The 8829-nt window shown below is 42.8% G+C and overlaps 1 protein-coding gene across 1 annotated transcript in view; it reads left to right on the forward strand.

Annotated features, from left to right (window-relative positions):
• The first annotated feature begins 1806 nt into the window (after nucleotides 1-1806).
• Nucleotides 1807-8829, forward strand: part of LOC106809283 (glycine-rich cell wall structural protein-like) — a 23252-nt gene continuing 16229 nt past the window's right edge. Inside the window, exon 1 of the mRNA XM_014812298.1 lies at nucleotides 1807-1928. The gene's annotated coding sequence lies outside the window, so the exon portion shown is untranslated. The remainder of the gene's footprint in view (nucleotides 1929-8829) is intronic.

Consider the following 8829-nt stretch of genomic DNA (forward strand, 5'->3'; position numbering starts at 1 on the left):
CTCTCTCTGCTCTGCCCCTCTCTCTATCTCTCTCTCTCTCTCTCTCTCTCTCTCTCTCTCTCTCTGCTCTCCCTCTCTATCTATCTCTCTCTCTCTCTCTCTCTCTCTCTCTCTCTCTCTCCATATCTCTCTCTTCTCTCTTGCGGCGCGCGAACTCTCTCTCTCGCGAGCTCTATCTCGTTGCGCGCGCTCGCTCCATTCTGTCTTGCTTTCGCTCTAACTCTCTCTTCTCTCTCCATCTTGCTTGCGTTCTCTCTCTTTCTCTCTCTCTCTCTCTCTCTCTCTCTCTCTCTCTCTCTCTCTCTCTCTCTCTTCTCTGGTCTGTCTCTCACCAGCTCGCCTTCGCTTTCGCTCTCTTTGTCTGGTCTCTCTTTTTGCTTCTCTTTTGCTGTCTCTTTGCTGCGATTGCTTCCGTTTTCTTTTGTGGGTCGAATTTGCTGCGTCACGGCAGATTTATAGGTTATTGTTACGGCGCGATAGATGGAAGCGAGGTTCCGCAAGGTAGGGTGCCCCAAGTATGAAGTGTCAGCATATCGCGTGGCGTTAAATCATAATATTATAACTGGGTGGTCGGCTCATTGTGGGGTTGTTGCATGTTCATGACATTTCTTTTACACTAGTTCACGACTATTTTTTAAACTTCTAAAATGCTATAACCCCCGGTTTAATTAAAACCTCTTTTGATAGCAGCTTTACTAGTTTATTTCACCAATAAAAATTGTATATAAAAGCGATCATCGAGATCTTCTATCGCTAATACTTGGTCACGAAGTAAGCGTGTCAAAGCATTATACAAAAATGACTGAATACCTCTAGCTCTACCGTCGTCGTACTATTACACAATAAAACCCTCATTTACTTTAATTAGTTGAAAACAATAAACGTGATGTTTGCGTTAACATAACTCGATATTAGATATCTTTTTTATCTAGATATCTATCTACGATTTTATGTGATAGATTCGTCACACGTAAATACACGGAGACAGACAAACGGACGAAAGAGACGGGCACACATGCGCTTGCGCACGCGCGCGCGCACACACGTGTATGTATTCCTGTTCACGATGAATTTCAATTAATGACCGTTAATCCTCGTAAAACGCGTTAGCTTTTAATGCCGACTTAAGAAGATGCCGTAAGAACGAAATCTTTACCGCCGACTTACAGCTCCGCGAAGAATGATTAGCTGTCTTTATTTACCGTAAAATGTCAAGCCATCTTTATCAAATTTAAATTTCGCACATTTCGATATTTTGTCGCTATCACCCGTCGGTTTAATGATGAGCAAATATCACCGTGACCAAAAACCAATCTTCTCCGTTCTCTCTTGGCATAGAGAAGTTGTGCGTGCCCGTATCCACGTTAAATGCGCGCGCGTGTGTGTGCGGGTGTTTAGCTTATAAAACTCGTAGCGTAGAGCAATGTTTACCTAATGAGTGGGTGCATACACCGTCGATACTTGCAACCCGCTTAAAATTGCTCTCGCTCGCGGTCAGTGGGTGAATGGAGCAGCGGCAGCACCGGCAGCAGCGGCAGCAGCGGCAGCAGCGGCAGCAGGGAATGTCAGGGTCAATCACTTAGTAATCTCGCATAAATGACCGATAAGACGCCAGCTGTGATGGCGGAGTTATCGCTGCCCTAAATTCCTCGAACAAAGAAGAAGAAGATGAAGAAGAGGAATCGCTTCACGTTCACCTACGTGCGGAGATCAAAACCGGCGCGTGCGCATGCGCAGACGAGACCCCCGCGTCCGGCTGTCGGAAGAGAATCTGGGCCACGTGCGAAGATCGGACAAAAAGACACTGTGGGACGATTGAGGGCAATGCCGGCTGAAGTTAGTATAAAAGTGAAAGATGTGGGCAACGAGGCAGCATCCGACACATAGTGATACCTGTGAACGAACAGTGGAATTTCTCTCAATCGCCGGTAAGTGAACGTGAATCTATGCCGCGCAGGTGTGTTGCGTGATGGCGTGCAGGGAGTGATGGAAAGCTAGCGACGTACAAGTGCGCAAGAGGAGAAGCGACCGTGTGAAGGAACGAACAGAGAGGCAGATAAAAGGAGAGACCGTATAAGGAAGATAGAGAGAGAGAGAGAGAGAGAGAGAGAGAGAGAGAGAGAGAATGGAGCGAGCGCGGCGCAAGAGATAGAGCTCCGCGAGAGAGAGAGTTCGCGCGCGCAAGAGAGAGAGAGAGAGATATGGAGAGAGAGAGAGAGAGAGAGAGAGAGAGAGGAGAGATAGATAGAGAGAGAGAGAGAGAGAGAGAGAGAGAGAGAGAGAGAGAGAGAGAGAGATAGAGAGAGAGAGAGAGAGAGAGAGAGAGAGAGAGAGAGAGAGAGAGAGAGAAAGCAAACACACCGGGTAGGCCTATACATACACAGTGGGTGAGCGATCACAATGGAAATAATTGCGAAATTAGGTCGGTCGATACAAGAGCCCAACGGGCAGCAACACATGAGAAGAGGTGAATAGAATGCGTTCGCCTGTGGCGTACAGGTAGTAGGGCGGGGTAGAGTGCAATACGGTGGGGTGCCGGGTGGGTTGGTGGGGGACTTAGACCTACATGCTTAAACACGGGATAAATATAAACACAGCGAGAATTGAGCTTTCTCTTCGCGGCTCCTAAATAGGTACGCTTTTGTTTCGTCAAGGTTAGAAGATAGTAGCAATAGTGTGTATGCATGAATGAGTGCGTGCTCTCCCGACTGAGCTCAAATACGATCAATATAGAGATTCTATATACCATTTCTAACTTCGTCTATATGGATATGAACAGGTATAATATTGGTATACTGTGTGTTAATGCGTTTTCAACTTGCACTACGCAGCGAATCTTTGTGCCTCGCGTGTACGTGGTCAGTTTAGCTAGTATGAATATACCACATTTTCACTTAACACGCGAACGATAATTTTCGCTCTGATGCATGTGGAATACCTTGCGTGTGATACGACCCACTATCTTGATGACTCAATGAGGATACGCGTCACGGCCGTAGCTAACTCTATCGTATCGAGTAATTCCGAGAAGCTCCTTCAGCTTTCAACCCGATTGCAAATTATTAGGCCGGTTGAAATCGATCATTCAACATATTCGGTTAGGTTTTTGGATGGCGCCTCGGAGAGCGAATGAATGAGTAGATCTCCTAAACCGGTCGACTTAGGCCTACTATAATTTCTTCAAGCGCATGACAACTTTTTAACCATTTTACACTATCACTTTTTATTCGTCCACACACCTTTGTTATTGCGGATGTCTAAACGGATTATGGTAACTTAATTGGGGCAGAAATTGGTTTTATTTATGTCCACTATGCTTTCTCCTGCGGATCCGAAATCGTGCCTTCAGTCTTCTTCTTTTGTTAGAAATCTTATCTTGATCGGGGATATCAACGCGATAGATCAAGCTGAAGGAATAGCTCTCTCCGCGGCTAGATGGCGAGCCTTGATTACTCGCTATCTATCTCCAGGCGGCGGCGCTCCTAAGCGAGCCCCTATATACCACCACGAACACACCGTATATAGGGTCTTTGACCACACTCTGCACAGAGACTATGCTCCGATGAACGATATGCTAACTTTGATATTCCTCGGAAGGAAGTAATGACGTTAATGAACTTGAATCGCAGAATCTGCGCGTGTTAATTAGACGTGTGCGGGTTAATATCGTTCATTAGTAGCTAGAGTTATTGTAAATGAGTCACACATGTATAGTAACGGTGTGCAGCTGATCAGCGCTATGACATAACGTTGGCGACCTAGATTGCGTTCAGACTATTGCTGAATATTCAGATTTTAATCTAATAAGACAGATTATTGCATGAATCGAAAATAATTGAACGTTCGTTTCTTTCTACCCGTGAGAGAGCTTAGCTAATCATCCAGAATTGCTTTGATACGTAAATTATTTAAATGCCCACGTCTACCTAGTAAACTACTTTCGCGAGTGAATAATGTCTCTATGATACTCGATTCTTTTATTCGAGTGTCTCTCTGGTGGCCGCTCCTGAAATGCATAACGTTATAGAACAATTGCGCTTTTGTACGCGATTCCGTTGTTTTTCTCTTCAGTTTCTTTAGGAATTGGAGTTTTGGGCTTAGATTCGTCGTGGGTCTCCTCAATTCCACAACAACAAAGCCACGGCATGGTGCAGCCTAATATTGGTTTCCACTCCTTCGCTCGAACACTAATTGAGTGCGATAGGCTCTATATTAGTCTAATTGCGCATGCGCGCACCTCAAAAGTGTTAAAAACCCCGTAAGTATAACCACAGCAGTAAATACTAGGCCATAGTCATCTACACATCTCTATGCACGTGAGTAAGCGCCGTTACCGATCGGGGTGCGTGCGTGCGTGCGTGCGTGTGTGTGCTGCGCGCGCTGTGCATTATCTGAGTGCTATAGAATATAACGTTTCAACCACCGCGTCAGCACTAGTACAAAATTCAGTTTATAGACCCATAAAACCATTGTCATTTCTTTATTTACTTGTTTTATTGATTTATAGTGTAGTAATCACTAAGTTTGTGTTACATTATACCTAATGATTGGCATGTGTTACGTAATAATCAAATAATATGAAATAATTAGACAATCGAGATATGTCATCATATAGGCCTATAGACTAGATAGTTGACATACTATATACACGTGCGTGCTGATATATTCATGATAAATAATAATAATAGACACACAAACGATCTTAATCGTTGACTGTAGTTTATTTGATAGGTAGGAGGCGAGATCCAATTGTTATGTTATGTTATGTTCTCGTACTGTCGGTGTCCACTACACTGGATGAATGACAAGGTAGTAATGGTTACCGGCAAGGAGAGCCGGTACCTTACGTACCTTACCTTACCTACCACCGATAAGGTCGTAATGCCTTCAGGGATAAACCAATAAACAACAGCGTGCCATAATGATGATTGAGTGCAATGCCAACTAATGTCCTCTTAAAGTGGGCTCGCGTGTGGCATGTGGGAGTGAGCCTTGACTTAAAAATGTCAACGTCCGTTGCTTCCACAACACCCACGGGTAGGTTGTTCCAGATTAGAATCATCCGGGGAAAAAGGAGAATTTGATGCGTTGTTGTTGCAGTGCAGGTGCCGAAATTTGTGGGGTTTTCGATCTGGTACCTGAACATCCCGGATCAGATATCTATTCGCCGGTATTGCTATGAGGTGGTTTAACACCTTTACATCACTACACTCGAGTTAAAGCGTCTACGATACATAAGTTGTTGCCATCGAGTTGAGTCCTTAAGAGTGACGTACTGCTATATCGGCCATAGGTGTTTGTAAACAAATCTTGCAGATCTGTTTTGTATCATTTCTAGCTATATTTATATTTCTCTTGGTGTGGGTCCAACACTGATGAGCAGTAATCTGGCTTGGTAGTACAAGAGTTTTGTACGCTCTTTCCTTAATCGTTGATGGCTGCAGCTCAGATTTGGGCGCAGGAAGTCTACAATCTGTTGGCCTTCACACATATGTTGTCAATGTGGACGTTCCACCTGAGGCCACTGTCTAGGTGAACTCCAGATTCGGGTTGAATGTGACATACTGCATTGAAGAGTCGGTGAATGTGTAATGCACTTATGATGTTTTTATGCGCAGAAGGGTTATTCATGTGTAGCACTTGCTTGCGTTAAACTCCATCTGCCATGTCGATGTCATTGTACCACGCTTGTCAAGATCGTCTTGAAGCGCTTCCTGGTCTTGCTGGTTGCTAATCTCGGCGCTTACAGACAACATCTGCGAATAATCGAGTTTGGGAAGCAATGTTGTCTGGCAAGTCGTTAATGAAGAGGAGGAATAGGAGTGGGCCTAGTACCGTTCCTTGTGAAACTCCTGAAGTGACAGCAGTCCATCAGAGAAGTCTCCTTCTACAACTACACGCTGGGTACGCTGGGTGAGAAAGCTGCTATCAGCGTAAAAGCTTTCCACGGATACCGTAATGGTCAGCTTCTAAAGAAGGCGTTGTGTGGACCTTGTCTAAGGCTTTACTAAAGTCCAGTATTATTACATCCGTCTGCTTCCTGTTGTTAATGCTTGGTTGCAAGGTCCTGAATTCTTATCAGCAGCTTGGCTCTCACAGCATCGATTACTACGGAAGCCATGCTGGTTTTCATTTAGTAATTTTTTTCCTTCGGGTGATTTCTGACTTGGCTATTTATGATATGTTCAAATATCTTGCTAGATATTGATGTAAGCGAAACAGGACGATAGTTGCTCGGGACGCTCCTATTGCCCTTCTTAAAAACTGGTGTGATGTTAGCCATTTGTCCAATCTTTGGGAAGCTGTCCAGTATCGAGAGATTGTTGGTAGATGAATGAAAGGATGGGACAGGACAGGAACTGCATTTTATATTATTCTTGCTGGAATTTGATCTGGACAGAAGCCTTGTGTGGTTTTTATGTCTCGGAGGAGTTTCCGTACGCCCTTCTTCGTGACGGCTATGCCTGGCATGTCAGGTATGTTGGACCTTTTTTACAGGCTGCAACGTATAGTTTTCTCAGTAAAGACTGATTTGAATTGGTTATTAAGTGTGTTTGCTTTCCCCTTGGCAGTGCTATTTATCTTTCTAAGATTTCAGAGCGGTCAACCCTTAGGTATTCTTGCTTCTTACTTTTAATGTACCTCCAGACGTCTTGGAGTTGTGTCAACCGATAGAGATAGTATGTTGTACAAGTATTCATCATGTGCTCTCCTACATTCCCTTTGGGTAGGTCTTGTGTGTGTGTGTTTTGTATATTTCAAGGTCCTTGGAGTTCTCAGATTTGCTTTGAGGCGTGTGTGTCTTCGTTTCAGTTTCCGTTTTAGCGTGCTAGTCTCTTGTTGTGCAGGGTGTATTCTTATGACGTCCTTCACTATTTTGGCTTCGTATGTATTTGTTCATTGTTTTGTTCGATTTTTGCCTTTCAGCATTTGCCAGTTTTCTTTCCACTTTCTTTGATCCGGTTGCATGAGAAAAAAGGCGATACCGAAGTCTCCTAGATCTTAGAGCTTAATTGTCATGAATATACATGCATGATCATTATCAATCAAGTCCACTCGATCGGTGTGTAGAGATTTGTTTATGTGACCCGATGTGAACGGGATAAGACTACTATTGGATTTAACAAAAGCATATAAACACCTTACTTCACTTGCGGGTTTACTAACCTGTATAATACAGTCGGTATATTCGCAGCGGCTACACTCTGGTGAGTAGGCCCTTTAGCGGCCGTTTACGATTAGGAGCGTAGTTCATTAACGTTAGGGGTGTACGCCCGTGTACGTACAGAGCATAATAATCATGGGCGGCGTCCAAATACTACGTACGGCGGTTTACATGATCAGGAGTGAGTAAAAAACAGGCTTTTTTTTATTCGCTCTTGGTAGATCTTGATTTTACTCTCTCTAGTCTTGTGTGCCTAATTTTCTTAGTTGTTGTTGGACTTTCTGTTGTTTGCGTTGCGCATAATATTGATTATTGTTGTTTTGTTGTATAAATTGTATTGAGTTATTTTAAAAAAATTTACTCGCACTTATAAGAGAATATACCATTGTATGTATTGTTTGACGTGCTCGTCTGACTTTCATTTGAATTTTTATTTTTTAATGGAATTTTTTACTATGTTTGAATTCTCTCTCGCTTGTATTGTAATGATAAGAACTAAAATCATGAGCAGTATTTTCGAAAAAATGATAGTGCAATGTCTACTTCATAAAAGTTACTGAAATAAAACTAAAACATACGCAGCAGTGACGCGACGTCGTTGACAATGACTAACAGCGCTCTCGTGGTGACCCTGTAATATCCAGGTCAATATTTGTCGTAACAAAGTAGGTATGCGATTTTGAACTAAATGGAATTTTGTGCGAAATTAATGTCTAATTTGCTCAGAATTATATCTACTATTATTTAGTGACATAACTTGTGTCTCCGAAGTGTATAGTTGTACGAGAAAGTAGGTTACTGTGCATCTAACCGCCTTCCTGCATTGTCATCGGAACTAGCAGTACATTGTATGACATTCACCATCGCCATCACACTTGTTATTTCATTCATCATGGCATGTTTTCAGCATATAATTGTCTTTTCACCTTTACACATTCTTTTCGCGTAACAGAATCGTGTAACTAGTTAATTGGTCGTTGTTTAATCCTCGTCGATGTAAAATTAGTTTGTTGTTACTGTTAGTGACGGTGTTGTATCTTGTATCTTGTATCTGGTTCCTTCTCTTGTATTTCACAAGGCACCCGAATCAACGAGTGCGGGGTTCATCTAGAAAACAAAGGGATAAACGTCGCCTCTAATTCGAACGTCGCCTCTAATTCGAGTGTTGAAACGCAAGTGTCAATTCTTAAAAAAATCGTCACTCTGCGTCTTGACTATATAATTAATGGTAATGGTAATTGATACATGTGACGTGTTTAGTGTGCACGAAGGGTCGTTGTGGTAACAGGTACTACAGATATGTACCCGAAGTAGTTTTAGGTTGTTGTATTATCTTTATATTTTTATATGAAGTATGTTTAGTTAGGGTTTAGTTAGGGTTAGGGTTAGGATTAAGGTTTAGTGTTAGGGTTAGGGTACACTTCTGTAGTACAAGTCTGGTACACTTTGTGTATACATATTGTACCCGGGTAATATCTGTAGTACCTGTTACGACAACGACCCCTTGAGCGTTAGTGTTAGTATACTATAGTATTTCTTTACATTGTGTAACACATTTAATTTGGCAGGAATTCGCTGGATATAGTAACACATCCCTTTGTTACTGAAAAACTGGCGTCACAACGCGTGTTTAGCAACTTGCAAGACCTTTCATATCGGTGTAA

Source organism: Priapulus caudatus, unplaced genomic scaffold (genome assembly GCF_000485595.1).
Source record: "Priapulus caudatus unplaced genomic scaffold, Priapulus_caudatus-5.0.1 Scaffold342, whole genome shotgun sequence".
Lineage (NCBI taxonomy): Eukaryota > Metazoa > Priapulida > Priapulimorpha > Priapulimorphida > Priapulidae > Priapulus > Priapulus caudatus.